Raw genomic sequence first — 24,859 nt, forward strand, 5'->3', positions numbered from 1 at the left:
GGTCCCCGACAGCAGATAATACATTCCAAATCTGACAGTTTAAGAAGAAAGATAGCTTCAAAAGAATATTATAAACCTTATTGAATCTCTGGGCTGGCCAGAAACCACACATCAGGACCCCAAATCCTACCACACTTGGTTTACTGAAGACACCTTGGGTGCTGTCTTTGGATGTACCCACTGTGGGTTTAGAGTTGACAGTATCTAAACTCTGATGCTCCTGCCCCTGGAAATTGGATGTCTCTATTACCTCCTTTACCAAATAGACTCTTTACACAGCGTGTTTCTTTGTACCACTGACTCCCAGATCTATGTTTGGTCTCTGACGACAGAAGTTACATGCCTTTATCCTTATTGCAAAGGAGGCTGGGAAAACATACATTGGACTCTTATAGTGAGTTTTAGGAAAATACCCTAAACAGCAGGAAATTGTTCAGAAATGTTTGGTAACTAGAAAGGATGACCAATATCTACTGCAATGTATGTTACTTACATCCAACTGTGTCTTCAGTGATTGAGCTTATGGGTTGAATTATGTCCCCGAAAAGGTATCTTGATGTCCTAACTCTTAGAATCTGTGAATGCAACTTATTTAGAACTAGAATATTTACAGACATAAGCAAGTTAAGACGAAGTCATACTGAGTTAAGGTGGGCCCGAAATCTGATATAAGTGGTGTTCTAACGAAGAGGGACATTGGAACACAGAGACCCAGATACACAGAGTAGAAGGCCACGCACAGATAAAGACAGAACTTAGAGGGATGTGTCTATAAGCCAAAGGTTGTAAAGGATTATCAGCTACCACCAGAAGCTGTAAGAGACAGGGTAGGATTCTCTCTGAGGACACTCAGAGAAAGCGTGGCCCAGCCAAAACCTTATTTCAGAGTTCTAGAATCCAGAAGTGTGAGAGAATACATTTCTGTTATTATAAGTCACCAAGTTTATGAGTATTTGTTTTGATAGCCCTAAAAAAATTAACATACAGCTAACTAGCTAGCTTCCATAAGGAAGCTAAGCAGACCTCTGTAGGAAGAGTATTTTGAAGCAGACTCTGAAGCATTTTAGTGGGTAAATCTATATTTACTCCATATTATACAGATTATTCCATAAATCTACATTTATGGAAGGAAAGGAAAGGAACAGGATTCAGCAGAAGGAGAGATCAGGCTGTGATGCATGCCTCATCTGACCACACAGAAAGCTCTGGAGCTAAAATGGTTTGTCAGAATTGTCCATTTTTACTCTGCCTCACTCAGTTGTTGGTTGTGGGCTTCTCTAAGAAAAGCACGACCTTGGGCAAGGCAGTTTCCTGCAGCTGAGGCAATTCCCAAATCGTCTCAAGGTTGAAGGTGCCTGTCAGTAGTACTCCCGGTGGTCCAGACAATAAATCCTTCCAGAAGGACCCTATCACCATAGGAGTCATCTGTTAGGCTGAGGGGAGTGTCGGGTAGATATAGAGTGCCAGGTCAAGGTGATAGTATGTAAAAAGCTCTGAGGTGGGATGATGATTAAAATGTTGTCAGAAATGAAAAAAAAAAAAGTGACACTGATTTTAAGAAAGGAGAGTGGCTCAAGTAAGACTACGGAGAGAGACTAGAGTTCAGGTCATAAGGAACCTAAGTATATTCCATCTTTATTCTAAGAGAAATAGGATGCCACAAAGGTGTTTAGATAATGCTAGAGGTGACACAGTTAGATTTACATTGAAAAATATCAGTGAAGGCTCCTGTGTATAGAATAATGTAATGGTGCCAACAGGGCAATCAGGAGGGTATCTGTGAGTTTTCCTGGTAAGACAAGCTAGTTGCTTACACTGGGGCCGCAGTGTTGACTGGAGAGAAATGGACAGACTTGAGAGCTTTTTTAGGAGGTGACTGAATCGACATAGAGAAGGAGAGGTAACAAGGATGATTCCGGGTTTGCCATGAATTGAACTTGACCCCCCCATTCATAAGTCCTATGTGTCTCCAATGTGACAATATTAGAAGATGGGACCTTCGATGGTAGTTATGTTATAAAGACAGATAGAGCCTTGTGAATAGAATTAATGCCCTTATAAGAAGAGACTCTAAAGAGATGTTCTCTGTTTTTACCTTGTGATGATATAGCAAAAAGGTAATCCTCTGCAAACCAGGAAGTGGGTCCTCATCACACAGGGAGTCTGTCTGCATCTTGATCTGGGACTTTCTGGCTCCTAGAATTGTGCGAAATAAATGTTTGTTGTTTAAGCCACCCAGCCTAAGTCTTGTTATGACAGTCTGAACTGAGACAAAATTCTTTGCTGAGATGGGTAATCTCTGAGGAAGATCCCTTTAGTGTGGCCAAAGCAGGGATTCAGTTTCGGAAATGAAGGAACTGGGATTGCCTGGAAGTTTCAAAGAAAGAAAAAATTATGATTATATATTGGTGTGAAACTCTGATGAGGCATCTGGCCTGGAGATATAAATGTGAAGAGATCTTCATGGGATACAGGGGTGAACAAAGTCACTTAGAGAATGAAGGTACAAAGGAGGAAGATCCAGAGAGGTAGGACAGTCACGAAGTCTGAATACATGCACTTTTTTATTTGTGTTAGAAATATTATTGTATATTTTTGGAAGTATAGCATCAACAGAGGAAATATTTCATTTCCTTTCATTTTTGCCCTGACCCCAAAGACATAATTATTTGAAATGAGATATGTAGATAACTATGTTGCAATGAATTACTTTCAATGTATACTCTAATGCAATTTAGAAAATGACCTTTTCTAAAAATAATAAAAGTAAACTGACAAATTGAGGGTGTATTTTTAAGTTTTCTACCATCAGAGGATTGACCTAATTAGGGTGTGAGGAAACCAAATGATAAAAAAGACTATTTAACAGTGCATTCTGTTATGTTAATGTATATTTAAAAGGTTAACAAGCAAAGGACAGAAGATTTGATTTTCTTTCCCTTTCAGAAGACTTTTGAAGTAAGATTTCAACTTGGAGCCAGCTGGAAGGGCAAGGACTAATTTATGGAGTAATATTAGTTCTCAATGGAGAAGAACATGCAAAGTTGCCATGAATTACAGCAAGAGAAGGGCTAATTAGGTGACTTCATGCAGCCTAGGCATGTGGGCTGCTAAGTCTTTTTGGAGTGAGAACATTTTTATGCAAAAGAGATGTTGTTTGCATGGCTACCACAGAAATGGAAACTTCCATTGTAGTTGATGAATATAAATACAGAGGAGCTTATTTTGTTTTGTTTTTTCTCTCTGCCCGGTATAGTATTTCTAATGAATAGTATGTCCATATAAGGTCTAAGTATTGTACTTATAGATTAAGAATCAAGACACTTTAGGCAGTGTTTCAGGATAAAACACCAGTGGTCAACACTGGAGATTTCTTCAACCACAGCAGGAGAAGAAGTATACATGTCCCCAGGAATAAATACACACACACACACACACACATATAAATGTTAAGATGTATATAGTGAAGAGCTGAAGTCCAAGATACTGTGGTTTAATATGATGGTATTTATCTTCAGACAAAGCAACATGTGTCATTAGATGTCTACTTAACTTTACAAATACTCTTTCATAATTTATTTTGTAAGTAATAACTGAATATAAGTTTTTGCTTATGATGTCTTAAGCTAAATTACTCTGTGAGTGTCTCATAATTCAGAGAATAAGAATGGATGACATATTAAATTGGGAGAATATTGACATAACAAATGGCTAGATATTCTTAATTATTAAGAATTTTTATAAAACCCCAAAATATAAACTTCTCATTATGTAAATGGACAAATGTTTACATGTGCTCAAAATACAATAATAAAACTGTGTTTCTTCTTAGTTTCTGCTGGATTTAAAAAAAAGAAAAAAAAAAAAAGGTCACAAGTATTCCAAGGGAAGATGAAAGACTTTTGAAGTAGAGGGCTGAAAATTGGTTGCTCTGAGCTCAATACTTACTTTAAATAAAGTGAGGATGGAGAGTCTTTAAAGAGTCTGGAGGACTGTTGGATCTTCTCTTCCTTGATGCTGTGGGTGAGGGAAGCTGCATACATCTGTCTTAATTCAAACCCAGTGAGAAATTCTTCAAGGAAACCACTTAGATTTTTGACCCGTATCCTCTAGAAATGATAAGGTTTACGGTACCAGTGTTAGATCCACAGCCAAAAAAGCCTAAAGTGAGAGAAAGACTGGCTGATGGCTGAAGGGTGAGAACAGATGGTTCCTCTGGCCCTTCATGGTTTAAAGATACCAAGGCTGCATGGATGCTTTCTATAGAGCACATATGGGAAGGGGGCTGGCTTAGAACAATGAGAGACTAGAGCCAAGTGGGCTTCCTGGAAGGTGGATGAGGATGAGAGCCAAACAGAGGAAATCTGTGTGGAATTACAGGAAAACCAGGGGTTGGCTGGAGAGGCTTTCCAGCCTTAAGAGATTACAGGGGAGATATTCAATGCCCAGGAGTCTTGAAGGAGACTTGAATCTGACTTGAATATCTGCTCTGATCAGGTGAGATGCAATACATTGGTAAAATACAACAAAGCCAGCCAGACCTCTCCCATACTTTGTCTCTCATCCTCTGCCTCAACATGGAAGAGAAAAGCCCCGTGAGCTGGTGTTCAATCCATACTAGACCTGAGCTGGGGGAAGAGATGAAACAAGACAATTTTGCTGTAGCACCACTTTTATTCATCATGGAGTTTTGGCCAAGACAATAAGATAAGAAAATGTAAAAACTATGAGGATTGAGAATAAATAAATACAATGGTCAGTATTCAATAGTAAGATGATCATATTCATAGAAAATCCAAGAGAATCCAAGATGAACTATGAAAATTTCATAAGGAATTTTTTTTTCTTTAGCTTTTTTTTTTTTTTTTTTACACGAGGTAAATTTTTTAGCAAAGTCCCTGGACATAAAATCAATATGTGGAAATATCTATTTTTATTTATTCAACAAATAGAACATACTTTAGTAACTACCATGGGATAGACATATGGCTAGATGCCAGGGCAAAAGATGTGAATAGGAGATGGCAAATCTCACAATATCAGGCCAGTAATAGAATCTTAATTTTATAGTGACTAGAAAATAATGTAAAGTCAAATTAATCTTTTTAAATTAATGAATTAATCAATGAATATTAATCTGCAGTTAAAATCAATATTCAACCAAAGCTGAGATCAAAATTGAACATTATCATCAGAGAAAGAACTGCTTAAAGATTAAATATGAAATATGATTCAAAAGTCATGATTATTATAATCTCATACATAGAATAGATTTTAAGGCTTGACATTACAGTTCAGAAACAATTATTTCTTTGCACTGTCAACTGAAAAATTGCTCCTGGGGTCAATTTATTGCACATTTGTGATAGTAATAGAGCCTCACTTTCAATGGAGGTCATTGGAAGAGCAAGGAGAAATGAGGGCAACTCATCCTTCTCTAATAGTTTCTTTTTTGTCTTTATACTCTACATTTATCTTTGTATGTATGTATGTATAGTTGACACACAATGTTACATTAGTTTCAGGTGTACAGCACAGTGATTTGACAAGTTTATACATTATGCTATGTTCACCACAAGTATAGCCACCTGTCACCATACCATACTATTACAATATAATTGACTATATTCCTTATACTCTGCCTTTTATAATACGTGAAAATATTTTGTATTTCTGTGCTTATAAGTAATATGTTAGTAGAGAATGAATATTTATTTAATTAACACCATTCATGATACCAGAAAAGATCAAATGTAGAACAATTAGTAAAACAAAAGATGTGTAAGCTCTTTATACTGAAATCTACAAATATTGTTAAGATAAGTTAATAAGTATATAAACTAATGGAACTGTCTCATGTTCATGAGCTGAAAGGTTCAGTTTTGTAAAGATGCCAGTCCTCTTTCAATTGAGGATTTCTTAATGGAAGTTGCTAAGCTGATCCTAAAATTTATATTGATATGAATAGAATAAGGAAAAAACAAGCAAGCAATCTTTTAGAAAAACATAGCTAAAGAACATAGTTTACAGGAATAAAACTATAGTAATTAATATCATATGCTATAGAATGAATGAAACAGAATAGGGAATGTAGAAAGAGACCCCAACTGAGTTGCCTGACTTATGAGAAAGGTAACAATGCAGTGTTGTGGGTAATGTATGGCTTTTCAATAAATGATGCTGGGTCAATTTTATGTCTATTTGAAAAAAAAATAATATTGTCCCTGTATTAATTTGCTAGGGCTGCTGTAACTAATTACCACAAATTGGGTGGCTTAAAACCAATTATTTTTTACATAGTTCAGGAGTTCGGAAGTCCAAAAGCAAGGTGTTGGTTGGTTCTTTCTGGAGGCTTTGAGGAAGAAACATCCCATGCCTCTCTCCTAGCTTCTGATAGTTGCCAGCAATCTTTGGGGTTCGTTGGTTTGTAGACATACGTCATTCCAATCACTACCACAACCTTCTTGTTGCTTTTGTGTGTGTGTCCATATTGTCCTTTCTCTTTCATAGACTCTCTCATTGGACTTTGGGCCATCCTAATACAGTATGATCTCCTTAATCTCACCTTAATCCTTCCTAAATTATATCTTCAAAGACTCTTATTTCCAAATAAGATCACATTTAAATTTTTAGGTTTGTGTGCAGTTGGGGGGACATTTTCAATCCCCTGTGTCTCCTATCTCTTACTATGCAAAATTCAATTCCAGATTAATTACAGGTCTAGATGTGAAAGGTAAAAATGGTACAAATTTTAAAAGAAAAGGAGAATGTTTTTATAATTTGGTGTTAGGCGTGGTGGTTAAGAATGTGGGATTTAGAGTGAATCTTCAGTGATTCAAATCCTGACTCCACTGTTGACTAGCTCTGCAAGCCCTGTACAATCCTTGTTCCTCAGTTTCCTCATCTGCAATTTTGGGTGTTATCATAATGCCTACTTCCTAGGCTTGTTATGAAAATGGAAAGAATAAATCTGGAGAGTGCTTAGCATGCTACACATTAAGGGGCAATTGTTATAACTAAAGAGACTAGCAGACTGACTAAATAAATGCTTTAGAGAGATTTTTATCCATGCATAGGGTAAAATCCTGTCCTTCAGAGGGGTTTTGAATACATAAGTGACTGACAGGAAAAAAAAAATCATTTTTTGATTTTACTCTGATGAGTCATATTTAACAGACTGGTTCCATGCAGAAGATTATTTGTAAAGGATGGAGATGTTGTTTACAACATTAAAACATTAAAAGTAACTGAAACATTGAGCTGTAGAAGAATGCTTTTTAAAATTATGGTGGATATATTCCACTGTGTACAGATATGGAAAAATTCCTATGACATATTGAGAAAGAAAAAAAAAAGCAAGTTAAAGAGCTCTGTGTATGATTCAAACCTTGTAAAAAATGGGCTATATATAAGTATATGTGTAAATGGTGAGAATAAGTGACTAAAAGATACACAGGAGAGAACCTGGGTGGCTTACTTGGTTAAGTGTCCGACTCTTGATTTTGGCTCAGGTCGTGATCTCAGGACTGTGAGATCAAGCCCTGCATTGGGCTCTGCAGGGCTTGATCTCACAAGATCATTGGAGCTGGCTTGTGATTCTCCCTCTCCCCCTACCCTAAATCCCCCTCTCTCTGCCTCTCTTAAAAAAAAAAAAAAAAAAGATACACAGCAAATTATAAACAAGGGTATCTCTGGGGAGGAGAGTGGGATTGAGGTGGAGTGGGACCATGAAGGGGGCTTTTATTCTGCTTAGACTGCTTGTTTGATTTTTTTTTAAGAAAGAATCTACATATATATTACTTTTGCAATGTAAAAAAAATAACTTTTAGAAGATCGGGAAGTAAGCATAGTATATGAATAAATTATTCACAAAAGAAGAGAAATAGCCAATGAATAAATACATTAGTTAGTCAGCCATACTCATATTTAAATAAATAGAACCAAAAATTGTATCACATTCAATTTTACATCAACTTAGAAAAGCTCAAAGGAGATAATACCCATTGTTTAGCATCAAAAGACATATAATGCTGATAAAATGTCAAAAAAACCCACAGCAGTTGTGCGTGTGTGTGTGTGAGAGAGACAGAGAGAAAGAGAGACAGAGAGAGAGAGACAGAGAAGAAAAATAAACAAAAATATTAGTTAACATTCTACTTTTAGTATATGTGCAAGTATTTGCTATAAGAATGTTAATTATAGCATTAAAGGATTGGGAATATTGTATGTTTGACAATAGACTGCATAAATTATGATATCTTCAAGTAGGGTGATATGCAATAATTAAAATGCTACAGAGAAATGTGTTATAGAAGAAGTTATATATATATATTGCATTCTTTAATGAATGGTAATAAATGGTTAGGTAAACTATCATAGGTATTGTATGATACCATTATTAACTTAAAATCTAGATGAGTATGCACCAAAGTATTATGATAAATGTAGTTAGGAAAATTATAAAATGAAAGAATGAAGACATAGAATTTGCCCTACCAGTTATTAAGATATATTATTACATTAATTTATAAATAATTTAAAAGAGATCATTTATGAGTGACAGGATTGCAGGTTTACTGTTCCATTTTGTGATTATCTGTTTTATCTTGTTTTCTATAATTGCTGTATATTTTTATGTAGTTTAAAAAAATATTATAAGTTGCTCTTCAAAGAGTCTTTTTTTTTCTTTTTGCTCTTCAAAGAGTCTTAGGCCAGATAACTCAGAGTTCATTTACATAAGTTGTTTTTATATTTCACAGCATTTTCACATTATCTAGAAAAGCTGAACATGGTATCAGTTCTCCCTACTTCTGTTTACAATTTATGTAAAATTTGAAATTTTAAAATTTATATTGCTTTCGTAGGAGGATCAATTCCTTTCACCATTGTCTTCCTCACAGTTGTCTAGTCTCCTGGACTAGACAGAAAGAAAGATAGGGCCGCGTGTGCAGAGCTCGCCCATTTGCTACAGGGACTATGACCTGAGGACCCCCCCTTTCTCAGACTTGAAATGGATCACAGTCCCCTGAAGGGCTTGTTAAAACACAACATCTAGGGAGTTTCTGATTTGATATATCTTACTTCGGGAATCTAAAAATATCCTTTTTTGGTAAGTTTCCAGGTGGTGCTGTAGCTGCTGGTCTGGGGGCCACAGTCCAGGAATCACTGTGCCTAGGCACATGTACCTTTCTCCTCTGATCCGCAGAGGCCAGCCGCCTTGACAGCCTTTGCTGTCTTTGGGAGGATGGTGACTGGAGAACATGGAGCCTAATCAAGCCTTGTCCCACTCCCTCCATGCTTTTCATGCCTTTACTGCTTCTTAGGGAAAAGGTTAATTGGGTAATAGAGAAATCAGATTTTTTTAAAAAAGTGTTGTGCAAGATTTACAGGTGTCTTTATTTTTCAAAAAGATTTCATTTATTTATTTGACAGAGAGAGGAAACATGAGCAGGAGGAGTGGGAGAGGGAAAAGCAGGCTTCCTGAGGAACAGGCATCCAGACTCAGGGCTCCAAACCAGGACCCTGATCATGACCTGAGCCATAGGCAAATGCCCAATGCCCGAGCCACTCAGATGCCCCTTACACGTATCTTTAGATATTTCTGAGATTAAAATGTTATCAGCATGGGTATCTGAATTACATGAGGTTACACAGGGCCACATTTCATTATATGAAATATGCTGAATGTAAATTCCAATTTTGGCTATATGAATTTTATTTACTTTGTTTTTTGTTTCTAATATCTCTGTCTTCCTTGTTTGTTAATTTCTTGGCTAAACTTAGATTTTTAAAAAAGATTTTGTCGTAGTCATATGTGAGATCTGCCTATAACGTATTTTTTTTCTTTTTCTTTCTTTCTTTCTTTTTCTTTTTTTTTTCCCTCACAGTCTAGTGTTTGCTATGCAGGTTATACCAAGCTGAGGGAGAGAAATGAGTAGGGGTACAATGTTAGGGATTATCTGTTCTTTAAGAGTGTAGTGGAACTTGCCTGTAAAACCATCTCAGCCTAGCGTGCTTTTGAAGGGTAGGTTTTCTATGTTTTGCTTGAGACATTTTTAACTGCTGCACAATTCCATATTTCTTGAAGTGTATGTAGTTGAATTATGTTATAATTCAAATCATAGAAGTATAGTTCAATGAATTTATACAGAATTAACACAGGTATGTAACCAACACACACTGAGAAATAGAATATTACCAGCATCCCACAAGCATACCTTATAAGTTTTTGTTTTTTTTTTAAGTGCCACCAGAATCTTGACTTCTACCAACTGTTAAGTGAAAAGAATTAAGGATTTGTGCCTGGGTGGCTCAGTGGGTTGGGCCGCTGCCTTCGGCTCGGGTCATGATCTCGGGATCCTGGGATCGAGTCCCGCGTTGGGCTCTCTGCTCGGCGGGGGGCCTGCTTCCTCCTCTCTCTCTGCCTGCCTCTCTGCCTACTTGTGATCTCTCTCTGTCAAATAAATAAATAAATCTTAAAAAAAAAAAAAGGATTTGTAAATAACAATGGAAAACAGCTGAATTTATTGCTTGCCTTGCAAGTACCATTTAGGTATAAATCCCGTTTCTCTTTGTGCAGAAACTGAAAGAGCTTGATATCTATTTAAAAAGAGGCATTCAAAATTAGGGAACTTTTTAAGTTCAGATTTCTGGTGGCTCAGAAGGTGGACTAGAAACTTCTTCGCCAGTGGCCACCATCATGTTTCACCTTACTACTCAATGGAACCCAGGACTCAAACAAGCCAAGAATGGGTTGTACAAAATTCCAGGGCCCAGGGTGGTTTAGACACACTTGTGTGTACATTCTCAAAGTTGAACAAAAATTTTCTTTAAGATACTGTAGATGAATTTTAAAAACCTTGGGCAAGTAGAATCATGTACTGTGTATTCTTTTGTGTTTAGTTTCTTGTGCTCAATATTACATTTATAAAATTCATCCAATGTTACTGCGTGAACAATAGAGTTCATTTACTCTGATTATTGGGTAGTGTTCCCTTGTGCAGATATAGTATAACTTATTCATCCTTCTTATCATTAATAGATATTTGAATAATTCTAATATTTGTTCTAGGAGATTTCTTTTAGTATTTTTATAAACATACACATACACTTCCATTGGGCCTATGCCCAGGAGCAGAATTTCTGAGTCACAGAAAATGCATAGGGCAACTTTAGTGGGTACTGCCAGTTTTTCATAGCAATTAAACCAGTTTATAATCCCAGCAACAGTACAGAGTCCAGTGGCTTCACATCTTTGTCCTTACTTCCTATCATCAGTCTTCTAAATTTCTTGGTGAATGTGTAGTACTATTTCATTGAAGTTTTAATTCGCATTTCCCTTATCATGAGTGAAGATGAATTATTTTGAATTTCTTCCCTTGTGAAATATTTGTTCAAATATTTTATCCATTTCCTATCAGTTTTTTTTCCTAAAGAATTATAGGCATATGTAACTACACACATACACACACACATGCATATATACATATCCTACATATATACACATGCAGGTTATATGATGGTTATATTTATAAAAATATCTTCCATTCTGTGACTTGCCTTTTCATTCTTGTTTTCTGTGACTTGTTCTTCTTATGATTTTAATGGTGTTTTTTATTAAGCAGAAATCCATAAAATCCATAAATCCATAAATTTTATAAAAACTTAAATGATTCTGGGTCAATTCATGTTTTCCCTTTCTTCAGTTTATCTTGTTAAGTTGTAATTTACTTGGCAATTTTCCTTTTATTTTTTTCAAATTTATTAGCATAAAGATGCTCCTACTACTACTTTATGATTTTTTAAAGATTGTACTCTATCTATATTATGAATTCTTTTATTGTCCCTAATACTATTTAATTGTACCCATTCTATTTTTATTTCTTGACAAATACTGTCACAGTTTTGTCTATTTAAAAATTTCATATTTTAAAAATATTTCCATCATTGTGACATCTTAATTAAGATATACTTCATTCCACATCATAGATATATTTAAAACTTCCCTAAATTTAATTTAGAATATGGAAGACTTGAAATTCTTTACCAAGGCAGTGTGTTTGTACGAGTTTAAGGACATTAAACAAACAAACAAAAAAATCCTATAGGAAACAGGATACAGCGTATTTAGATGCCAAATAGTATGCTCTGGTTTTTCATTTTAAGTTTTATTCTTAATTTATGACATTTTCTGAAATTCAGCCATTGTGTTATATTTTTAATCAGCTTTTCATCTCATAGATTTTATATGTGAGGCTGAGAAATAGGCTAATACTGACAAGAAATGGTATTATATAAAATTAATGATTGCTTTTGAAATAGTTGAATAAACATGTTGGAGGCATTTAGGGCATGGTTTCCATGATAATCTGACTTTAGTCTAAGTAGGTATGAAAGCATTAAAAGCAGAGTTTTTATTTGCTTCAAAGATAAAACTGTATAGGGTCCCTGACTTCTGGTGAAGGCTTCTCCACTTCATCTTGAATTGGATGTTGCTTTTTCTCACTCACACCCAGAGCAGAATAGAAATCCCTTCCCACCACAGCAGGTCAGCTCCAAGTAGAGAGCAAGGAAGCGAGCATTTTGCAAAAAGAAAACAAGGCTATTTCTGGAAAATATGTTATTGGTGACAGCATTTTCCAGAATATATTAGGAAAAGAGAAAGAAAAAACTATTCAGATCTTTTAAATTAAGATAAAAAAATCCTTAGAACTCAAGCCCTCTACAGTCTGCCTCCACCCAAAATAGAAAAAAAAAAAAAAAAAGTAAAAACAAAAGCAGTTATTAAGGATTCTCCAAGTCTGAACTCTTGCCAATAAGGAGAAATGAAAAATTTATTTTTCTCTTAGTATAAAACAGAAGATTTGAGGGACTACCTGTGCCTCGTAAGATGGTATGGAGTTATTAGGACTCTTGGCTTCAGAAAAGGGATGAGTAAATTAAAGAGAACCAGGTAACGGGATAGGGGAGGACAATCCAGAAGGTTCAAGTCAGGGACATGGGTGTTGGGCATCCACACGTCACTAAGACAGAGTTAGGAAGCACATTACAGGTGCTAATGTATGCTCTCCTGCATCCATAGCAGGCATTGATGATGGGGGGGGTGGCATTTGCTTCCCGTTGAACTCCAGCATGGCCCAACCGTCACCCTGAGCTGTGTATTGCCTGTTGCCATTTCTAATCTGCCTAGGAGGGTTGGCCCATGAGAAGCAGCTACTTTGCTTTCATGAGGTTAAGGGGTTCAACAATTAGTTAGGAGAAACTAAGAGTTGATAGCAGAATTACATCACATGTGTATGTTGGATGTGTGCTTACATGGAGCAGTCTTAATATTCTTATTTCACTGAACACATTCAGTCACTGTCAATCAATATCTGTCTTTATAAAATCTTGCATTAAATAGCTTCTTCAGGGATTATTAGAGATGGATCTCTGGATTAGGGTGAGCCTTCCTCACAATTGAGTACAAAGATTCTGGTTTCTGCACTCTGTATAGTATGCTGCCTTAATAAGGCTTATTCCTGCTCTGTTGTACAACCTTATGCGTGAACTGTTTGGTATTTGTTTGCTTTCTTTGTTTCAGAATGACTTGTTTTCAGTCCTCTTATGCTGTGACCATGGTAAATTCCCTATTCTTGATTTTAACAAGTATGTATCAAAACACAATCATCAGCCCCAGTATTTTGGGGGCAGAAAGCCATGGTCGGGCTGGAGCTGGAGATGTGGGCTTTAGGCATCCGGTGATTTCGACTGCCATAGGTGGCCCACTAGAGCAGGATTATGATTTGGTGAGGTGACGAGGACCAGAAGAGGACGCATGTGACCTCAGGTTTTAGGACAGTGATTCTCAACCACAGAGAGATCCTGCAAAATACCAAATTGTGCTCCAACTTCCATCCTGAGATTTTGATTTAATTGTTTTTCTATAACTCCCAGGCCAAGATATCTTTTAGAAGATCCCTAGGTATTTAATATGCATCTAATGTAGAAAACCATTGTCATGGGGATTAAGTTTTGTTTAGGTCAAGGGGACATAACTGGCAGGTAACTGGTTATTTATTAGGTGTTGTTTCCAGAAGTAGGCTCAGTGGTAGCCACAAAAATCAGACAAGTCTGCATTTGTCCCATAGGGAGCAAATGCTTCAGCACCAATTTGCTTCCAACAGTCCTTTATCACATTAGCCCTGTTTTTCTCCTGTGGTTAAATCCCCAGGGCTACTCCAATTTCTTATTATGGAAGAGTCATATTTTCCAGCTAAGGGTCACCCTTGGGCTGTCTTTTGGTGTGATATTTACAAGTGTGCTATCCTCCCTCCACACACACCAATTTTTTTTTTTTTTTTTCCCATTTGGGGTTATGGAGTCACCTTCATTGATCCAGAAGTATGTGATATTGCTATAATCCTACAGATCTCTTATATAAACCTAAATGAAGGTATAGGATCAAACAATATATTTATGGCAGCTGGATGAAGGAAGGAATAAAGATGGCTAAGCAACTGGATATGCTTTGGCAACAGAAGTACTTTGTCAACAGAAATAGAAATTTGGGTAGTGTGGGAAGAACCGTGAAAATAAGAAGACGTCAGTGACCATGAAAGTATTGAATTTTCAATGATTGAATGGATTTTTTTTTGTTCATATGGAGAAACTACCCACACTCCTATCTATTCAAATTGTTTATTAGATTTTTATTCAATACTTCTGCTGAGATTTCTTAGAGTAATTCAAGTAATTCCTGCCTTCCTTTGAAAATAATAAAGTAAGCCTTAGAAAATGTAACAATTTTGTTAAGATTTGAGAATTCCAATGTCGAATTCAAAATAAACTTGGACAATGCATTAATGCTTCAGTCTGTTCTCACCTCCCAGGAAATGTCTGCTCTAGACACAAGCGGAAGCTGCATACATCATGCCAACTCAGAAGAGAACAAAGGAATTTGTCAAGAGATAATGTCAGACTCTTCAGACACATTCCAATTGATTATTGCATTTGGAAGATTTCTAGACATTTGTTGATCTAAAGAAGGTGAGCTGAACCTAATCCATAATTTATCAGTTCCACTGAAAAAACTATCAGAAACACATTTGTCCATAACTAGGTACGCTTTTTTTGTGTGAGAAAATAGATCAGTAATTAGCTCTTATGGAAAAGACCCTTTTCTGATAATGGAACTTTTTACCTTTGATTTGTTGCTGCTGTAACTAGATAATCATTTATAATTTTCAAAGATCTATGTCTATGGGAAAAATACTTGATCTTCGACTGTTTGATTAATTCTAATTTTGATTATTGAAAAATATGTATTTTGATTATTGAAAATATATTTGTGGAGACTAGTATCAGTAGAAGAAGTAAGAGACTTCTAATAGATGGGTTTTAAGTGCCATTTTCATTCTGCTTTTATGCTGTGTTACAGAGAGCTAAATTCCATGGTAACACAGCAGTATCTTAGTTTAACCATGGAGCGCTTTATATAATAAGCATTGCACATAATTGACTATTCATGACATTACATGCAACCTCATCAAAACCAGGAAGAAACAAGGTGCATATGGAAACAGCTGAGTTATTAAGACACTGATTATTTAATTGTTGCATATAAGTAGTTTATTAGGTTGGAATGTGCACCTTTGAGGAAACAATGTAATATTTGAAGTTCTTACAGACAACTACATTTCTTAACAGGAGAATTAAGTGTATTTCTAAACTGTGGTCAGTTGAGATGTTGTTTTATCACATCTGTCGTTAAATCTTAGCAGTTGGAGTTATTAATGCTGTTGCTCTTCTCCCAGACACATAGATTTCAGATACAGGCATTTTGACTCAGCCCTATTTCCCTCCACGTCTTTTCTTTTTCTCATTGCAAAGCATCTCTGCAGCATGTTTAATCCTTCTAATGCATGGTTCCCAATATAACACCCGCTCAGAAACCGTTAGTGCTTCTACAGTGTGTGTTTTAAGTGAAATCTCTACTGCTCTTACATGACAGTAGTATTACCAAAAAACCTGGCATTTCAAATACTGTGTCATAAAACCAACTGTTGAAATGGGTGTGTGGGATAGTGACACACGAGAGATGGCGTAAACAATACCAGATCAGCAATAACCACATTATATTTTTCAGGATTTTCAATAATGAAGATCTTTAAAATGGCCAGAGTAATCTTTTTTCAAAAAGTGAGGTAATAAACTGGTTGATCAGAACTGCCCCAAATAAACTGAAACATTCCCGGAAAAATTCTGAAGAGCATGTAGGATCAGACAAGAATCAATAAACTCTGTACAATCAAAATGTGTGTAGTGCTGTTTACAACCTCCAGCAGGATCCAGAAGAAAGAACGCCAGCTGAGCCTCCATTGACTGCACACCAAACAGGTGTGAGTTCCTACACTGTTGACAGCATAGCGTTTTTCTACTGTGCAAGGTGCTTCTTCCCAATCACGGTAATTTTATATCCAGCCGCTGCTGGAGTCGTGCCCGTCTTGCTCCTTAATTATTCAATCACGTTCTTAACAATTCATGTTACAAAAACTCACGCCGCAGGAGAAATACCTGTACAAATTCTTCAGTCTAGGAGGCAGGTGAGGACCCCACCATCTAGGCTTCATCTGCTTAGCTGCCGGCTCAGCAGATAATACAGCGGATGGTTAGGAAGGTAGGCGTGAAGATCACTCTACCTCTGTTCAAATTCCAGCTCCTGTACTTGCGAGCTGTGCTCTCTGAGGCAAGTTATGGGAATGCTTTATGCCTTAATTTCTTCATCTGTAAAATGTTGGTGATGGTGATGCTATTACCCCGCAACAGTATTGTGGAAATCGGACCAGAGTTACTGGATCTACGTATGTAGAGCATGGGCCATCCTTAGCATGCGGTCCTCAAACACTGGGGAGGGCGTTTCTACTCTCGGCCATCTGGATGGCCATTTCTTTTTTTTTTTTTAAAGATTTTATTTATTCATTTGACAGAGAGAAATCACAAGTAGACGGAGAGGCAGGCAGAGAGAGGGAAGCAGGCTCCCTGCTGAGCAGAGAGCCCGATGCGGGACTCGATCCCAGGACCCTGAGATCATGTCCTGAGCCGAAGGCAGCGGCTTAACCCACTGAGCCACCCAGGCGCCCCGGATGGCCATTTCCTAACATAGGCTTCTTCGCTTCTGTTGTTCCCCCTGATAAGCACGCTATTTCATTCATGTTGTTTCATCCTGCTAAAATTTATCTACTCCCATAGGTCTTTTCTGATACATGTCTTTTATGAGCTTTTTAAATGGATGGAATTTCCTTCCCTTTGTGTCTGTTGTACATCCTTTCCCCCTGAAACTTAAGTGCTAAGTTGAAAACCATTCAAGTGATTGATTATATATGCAAAATGTACACAAGTATTTATATTTGTGTCAAAGCTGTCATTTGTGGCTCCTGCAGGTGCTAGAGAAAACCTGAAATCCAGGACTGTTCCTGGATGCCTTGTGATTTTGCTAGATTAGACGTGCGTGTTCCAGTTTCTGATATGTAATTATGTTTGTGAACAGGTTACCCAGTCTTCAGGGACTTAATGCCAGGAAACAAACTGAGGGCTGCTGGGGGGGGTGGGACGGATGGGGTGGCTGGGTGATGGACACTGGGGCCAGTATGTGCTGTGGTGAGTGCTATGCATTGTGTAAGACTGATGAATCACAGACCTTACCCCTGAAACAATACATTATATTTGAATAAAATTAATTAATTAATTAATTAAAAGGGAAAAAAGTGCAGGAAAAATGCTATATAAACTCACACCATAGGAATAAACATCTCTTTATGCAAAAAAAAAAAAAAAAAAAGGATCTTTTAAACCCAAACCATGTTAATGCCATGTTGATGCCATCGTGGTACACTCACTTGATGCTTCTTTTGATAGGTTTTGCCATCCTATTTCCTAAAATGAATGTAGGGGCACCTGGGTGGCCCAGTGGGTTAAAGCCTCTGCCTTTGGCTCAGGTCATGATCTCAGGGTCCTGGGATTGAGCCCCACATTGGGCTCTCTGCTCAGCAGGGAGCCTGCTTCTTCCTCTCTCTCTCTCTCTCTCTCTGCCTGCCTCTCTGCCTACTTGTGATCTGTCTGTCAAATAAATAAATAAAATCTTTCCAAAAATTTGTATGGAATCAGAAGAGACCGCGAATCGCTAAGGAAATGTTGAAAAACAAAAATAAAACTGGGGGCATCACGTTACCTGATTTCAAGCTTTACTACAAAGCTGTGATCACCAAGACAGCATGGTACAGGCATAAAAACAGACACATAGACCAATGGAACAGAGTAGAGAGCCCAGATATGGACCCTCAACTCTATGGTCAACTAATCTTCGACAAAACCGGAAAAAATATACAGTGGAAAAAAGACAGTCTCTTCAATAAATGGTGCTGGGAAAACTGGACAGCTATATGTAGAAGAATGAAACTCGACCATTCTCTTACACCGTACACAAAGATAAACTCAAAATGGATAAAAGACCTCAACGTGAGACAGGAATCCATCAGAATCCTAGAGGAGAACATAGGCAGTAATCTCTTCGAATCTTTAAAAAAAAATAAAGTGAATGTAATGACTGAGCCAAATTACTACAGAGAATGGTTTATAAATACATTATATTTGAAAAAAAAAAATGAAGACTAAAAGAAAACCTCAAACCTCCACCCACCCAGTCAAAGCCTTGGTTCTAGCATTTTGCATCTTGCATGCTGTTCATAAGAATATTTCTTGATGGAGGGGATTAGGTGAAGGAGTCAGCTACCCCACTGCAAGGAATGTGTGTGTGTGTGTGTGTGTATGTATATAAATAATATATATACTATAAATATATAATTATATGATATATAAATATATGTACATATATTTATAAATCCCCCTTTTTTCTGCTTATAATAATCATTTTTAATTTACTACTTTAACATGCAGCAACATTTCACATTGTATTTTGGAGTGATGAGAGACCAGTCAGAGTAGAGAAGGAGGAGAGATGCTTCTCTATTTTGCACTGTGGTCCTTTGATAAGGACACTTCAGGGTTTACTCAATTAAGGGGTCGTCAGGTGGTTCCGGACCTGCTGCTGAAAAACGATGAGATAACACTTAGAAATATGTGTCTCTGTTTATCTCTGTAACCACAGGTATGTGCCTGAGTTTCCCAACAAATGGCTAATTATCTCTGCATTTTCAGTGGTCTAGTGGCCGATACTGACAGCCCCAGAATAAGCAAGCTTCACTGTAGGACCCATCTGGACTCTTCGCCATTCATGTGGGTGATACTAGTTATAGAAATCGGTTTCTCAGAGCCTATGCAAACCTCCTGATTTTGTTTCAAATTTACTTTCTTCCCCATGACATCATTTGGAGATAGCCAAATAGCCAACCTTATTTTCTTTTGTACTTGTCCAAACTATAAGCTGGATAACTTTTCTCAGCATACATTTGCATTTTCTACAAATGTCATTTCAAATAATATTTAAACTCTATGGTTATTAATGTTTTATAGTACCTGATGCAATCTAAGGGGTTTAAAAAGTGAGGGGAATTTTCCTCTGCAAGAGATTTATTTTGTTTTAACTAGGGAGCCCAGGATTCAAGTCAAGGTATCAAAGGTGTTGACACTGTTGGGATGGTCATTGCTTACAATTACAGATTTCAAAATGGAGTTAATTCTTCATAGAATCTTGTTTTTGTTGTAATAATTTCAAATTTAAACAATTAATATTACTATTTAGATTTGCGTAGGATTGCTCTGTAAGCATTTAATTTTTATATTTGTTGACATATAATTATTTTATATGTGCATACTGGGTCAATGGAGCTAAATAATTTTAGTCATGTTGAACTATATGTACATGTATTCATATACATTTAATAAAATATAATTTTTTTAAAGATTTTATTTATTTATTTGACAGACAGAGATCACAAGTAGGTGAAGAGTTAGGCAGAGAGAGAGAGAGAGAGAGAGGAAGAAGCAGGCTCCCCGCTAAGCAGAGAGCCCGATTCGGGGCTTGATCCCAGGACCCCGGGATCATGACCTGAGCCAAAGGCAGAGGCTTTAACCACTGAGCCACCCAGGTGACCTTAAATATAATTTTTAAATGCATGATTTTATATAAAATTATTTTGTATAGTTCATGCATTTTATTTTGTGGTAGCAGATGATATATAAATATAGATATATAGATGTAGATTATATATTGAATAGATTTTCCATAGTCTAGTGCTTTCTATGCCTTTGAAGTTGTGAGAATTTAGTATTTATTCATGAGCTATAGTCTAGAAGCTATTAAGAAAATATAAGAAATTTTAAGAACAATGTTTTTTATCCTAGAGGTTTTCCTATTGTATTTTAACTTTGCTTTTAATGCACATTCTTATTCTATTCTTTGTAGGACATAGTGGTTTCCTATCAAGTAAATTGCCATTGGTCTTACTCAAGGGATTCATCCTAAAATATGCCCATGGAGAGCTACCATGAGACAGGGTCCTAAGAGTTGATCTTGATGTTTAGGTCTTCTCCCAGTGCTGTGGAAGAATGCATAGGTACAGAAAAAAAAAAAAAAATCAAATTATAGGTGTCATGGAAAACAAGAGTGTTGGAGTGAATCTAAACTCATCTGAAGGCAAAAGCAAGTCCATGAATTCGAAGAAAAATCATGTCGCGTAAAGCTGTGGAGATGAGAAGCATACTGGATTGTGGGATTCAAGGTGGTTAGGACTGGTGTCCTAAGACAATGCCAGGGCATTAGAAGTTCATTCTCGTGTGGCCTAAGTGTCCAACACAGCACCAGGTGGACTTAGTCACTTTAGCCATTTACAAGGAATGTGTGTGATAAAGAAATTGATGGCTACCTTTGCAAAATTTGCTAACTTGGAACAGGAGTTCTAATTTAATTTTTGATGACTGTTTTTAATAGCAACTAACTTTTTATGCCTTCAGTTACTGCCTCTGTTCTTTTCCAAAGAGTTGCCAAAAGTCTACTTCTTTAGCCGCAGAACCTGTCTCATTTCCAAATAACCAATGTAAACATTTTCTTTTGGATATCCTTTTGTTACCTCAAAATGACAGATCTGAATCTATATTTACTGTCTTCCCCTGAGATGGATTTTCCATGTAATATGGTTTTATTGTGACATCCATAGACTCCATGTACCCTTTCTCCAAAAGTTTAATTTTGCTTTTATTTTCGCCTTTGTTTAAACTTAGACCTTGAGTTAAGTTGGAGAGCTGATGTAAGCAAGACAAAGATTAATTGGCTGGACATATTACCTGTTCTATTTTTGTATACTTCCAGCTTACTATGGCATTTATATGAATAAGAAGCAGCTGGGTCTAAGCCTCCTTCATGGCCTTGGGGGATCTCCTATAATGGTTTCTAGGATTTTAAATAGGAGATTATACTTTTACTAATAGTAGAAAATCAGAGGTGCAATGCTGTTGTGCAGAGCAATAATCTCTGTGCATCAAAACAATGCAAACTATGTCCAATACATCAGGCAAATAAAAAAAAATGGGGAATGTGATTTTATTAAATTACCATAAGTTATGAGCCATATTTTTTCAATTCTAAAAAATTAAATTCACTTTTAATTTCAATGGTTTAAATTGGGAAGCATCTTTCAATTGATGCCAAAATATAATTGATGTCAAAAGAAGCTTATATGCCTTTGGGCAGTGAAATAAATTGTAAAGTCATTGTCATTTCTTTTTCCTTTTTTTTAAAAAAGATTTTATTTATTTATTTATTTGACAGACAAAGAATCACAAGTAGGTGGAGAGGCAGGCAGAGAGAGAGGAGGAAGCAGGCTCCCTGCTGAGCAGAGAGCAGATGCTGGGCTCCATCCCAGGACCCTGAGATCATGACCTGAGCTGAAGGCAGAGGATTTAACCCACTGAGCCACCCAGGTGCCCCAAGTCATTATAATTTCTGAGCTTATAGTATCATGGCCAAGAATTAAAGGCATCTGTTCATCTGACTCCTGTTTCATCTGACTTCCATATGAGAAGAGTTATTTGCCTTTATACCACTAGAGCTGTTTGAATTTTAAATTTGGACTTGTATATGTTATTTAAAATGTCCTCAGGAAAAAAAAAAAATAGGGTAACCTTTGGGAGCAGGGGAGTGAAAGTTACTACAAACCCAGATGATCACTTGTCTTTTGTCATCCAGGATGATTCAAGACAATAGTATTGCCAAATCACTTGGAACTGATCAGAGACTTTTCAGAACTAGACAAGATTTTGGGGGCCAGTTTTTGAGTCCTGAGGACTATCACTCATATAATTAAGAGCCAAACAAAAACAAAGCAAGTAACTGAGAGTTTAACCAAATGGAGAATGAGAGAAGAAATGGAGAAAATGGAGAAGTGAATGGAGAAGATGTGAGAAGATCTGATGTGTTTCACAATTATACTGCTGTTCCTGAAGGTGCTGAAGAGATTAGGATCAGGTGTACTAGTAATCTTTGTGATTCTATACCGAACCTCTGATCAGCAGAATTTATCAGTATGATCTTTGGACTTAGAATTTGTCGTGACTGAGAAGCTAATATTGATGAACAATGTGGCAAGGGATTTTGCACCTAAGTGTATGCTGTTGTTGGGTAGTTTTTAAAATTTCTAATTTTTAAATTTTTTTAAAGATTTTATTTATTTATTTGAGAGAAAGAGAACAAGCATGAGTGGAGGAGAGGGGCAGGAAGAGAGGGAGAAAAGAGACTCCCCGCTGAGCAGGGACCCTGATGTAGGGCTCGATCCCAGGACCCCGGGATCATAATCTGAGCTGAAGGCAGACGCTTAACTGACTGGGTCACCCAGGTGCCCCTGTTGGGTGGCTTTTAAATGTGTACATTTTAATACAACATCTTCTCTTGAAATTTTACTCCTAAATTGATATGCCTTAAAAATTAATACTGTTTTGGGATTAGGGAAATGGTGGCAAATTAACAGTGTCTTTAGAAAGATGGAGGCTGCAACTCAACTTTATTTGCATTACTCTTAGGTTGTAACTTTTTACTCTAAATTATTCATATTTGTATCCATTATCTTCCATACCCAGCAGGAACTTTACTGAGGGAATGAAACTGTGAGCACAATTAGTATACCCTAATTTGCACAGAATAGGTGCTATACATTCTTGGTGGCCTAAAGAAATTAGGAAGAGGTGAAAGAGCAGAAAAACAAGAGGGAAAGTGAGAGCTCAGGGGAAATGTTGTGTCAGAAGCCAGGAGCAAACACTGGCCAGTGGCCTCTCCCGACTCTCTTGACGCTGATGGGCAAATCTCCAGCATTTACACCTGTCTGTTCAATATTCCATCTTTCGCAATCTCCACACATTACGACGTAACTGCTTTAGGTTAACACTTAGTTTTAAATGGGAATGCAAAAATAAACTAGCTATAATCTGTCTAAAGGGAGGGTTTGTGTCAAAGATTGTGTATAATGAGAATATACCTGGTGCAATGTAGACACACAAGCAATTATGAGTGTAAAGAGGAGGTTTAGCTTTCCACATGCAAAATAACACTAAAAATGATGGTGTGTTCAGAATAATGGCAAATAATTTATTTTCATGTCTTCAAATAATGTCACATTACTTATTAAGAATTTTAATAAAGAAGTATGCCTTTGTGTATCATGGATGCCCAGAAAAGTAGATGTTGCGGTTCAAATCCCTTCACTTTGATTTATTAATCCTCTGTTTATTTGGATGCCGTGTCACAGAGTACAGCTAATAAAAGCATGAACATTTGTCTCTGAGCAAGTTTGATTTGAGGTGAATAACATTAAACAACAGCCTATTGACAAGCAATTAAACACCACTTCCCCTAGCACTGCTGTGAATTATGGTGGTCCTAAGTAATGGAAGCATCCTTATGTTTTAGAATTCCAATATAATCTAAGATGAGAAGAACCTTTAATTAGATTTTCAATAGAATCAGCGAAGACCCACTGCTCATCATCTTGACTGCTTATCTGCATCGACTGAGGCCAAAACAAAACAAAGATAAATAGCAAAATTCATTAACAATCCATTTACTTCAACTGCAGCTTCCAATTGAATCGACATTATTCATGCCTACTGCCATCTCCTCAGGGAATATCACACAGCATTCCCCAGACAGAGTGCTATGCCTCTTAACTTGAACTTTTAGAGTCATTTAGTCAACTCTTCTGCACCACGGAGTAACCTCACTGAAGCAAAAAGAAATCAGGTGGTTTTCTAATTCCATTTACACTTAAAATGTTTATTTGAAGAACAAGAACTAAACAGAGGTATCAGGCAGAAATTGTGTGCCTTTTTCAGCAACAGAAAAGAAAGGCAGTCCCCCAAATGCCCAACTGAAAAAGTCACAGGAGATATTTGCATCGCCCAAGATCATAGTCTGGTCAGCCTGGAAGAACATTTACAGAAGAAAGGTGACTATAATACTCTCCTGCAAGTGAAGAAGCTATTTTTTCACCGTGTAGATTCGAGGATGCAAAAGTCATGAAATACAGGCACTGTGCGAGCTCTTATTGTCTATAAAATGTCCTCTGAGGAAGTGTTCGCTAAACTAAGATACTGCCCAGGACCAGTATTAGTGTGTTTAATTAGCAGCCTCCTTCCAAGAAAGCCTTGTCGCTTGCTCGCAGGTCTTATTCCCAGTTTTTGTTTTTGTTTTTTAAAGATTTTATTTATTCATTTGACAGATAGAGATCACAAGTAGGCAGAGAGGCAGGCAGACAGAGAGAGAGGAGGAAGCAGGTTCCCCAACAAGCAGAGAGCCAGATGCAGGGCTCGATCCCAAGACCCCAGGATCATGACCCAAGCTGAAGGCAGAGGCTTTAACCACTAAGCCACGCAGGCG

This window comes from Neovison vison, chromosome 6 (assembly GCF_020171115.1).
Source record: "Neovison vison isolate M4711 chromosome 6, ASM_NN_V1, whole genome shotgun sequence".
Taxonomy (NCBI): Eukaryota; Metazoa; Chordata; class Mammalia; order Carnivora; family Mustelidae; genus Neogale; species Neogale vison.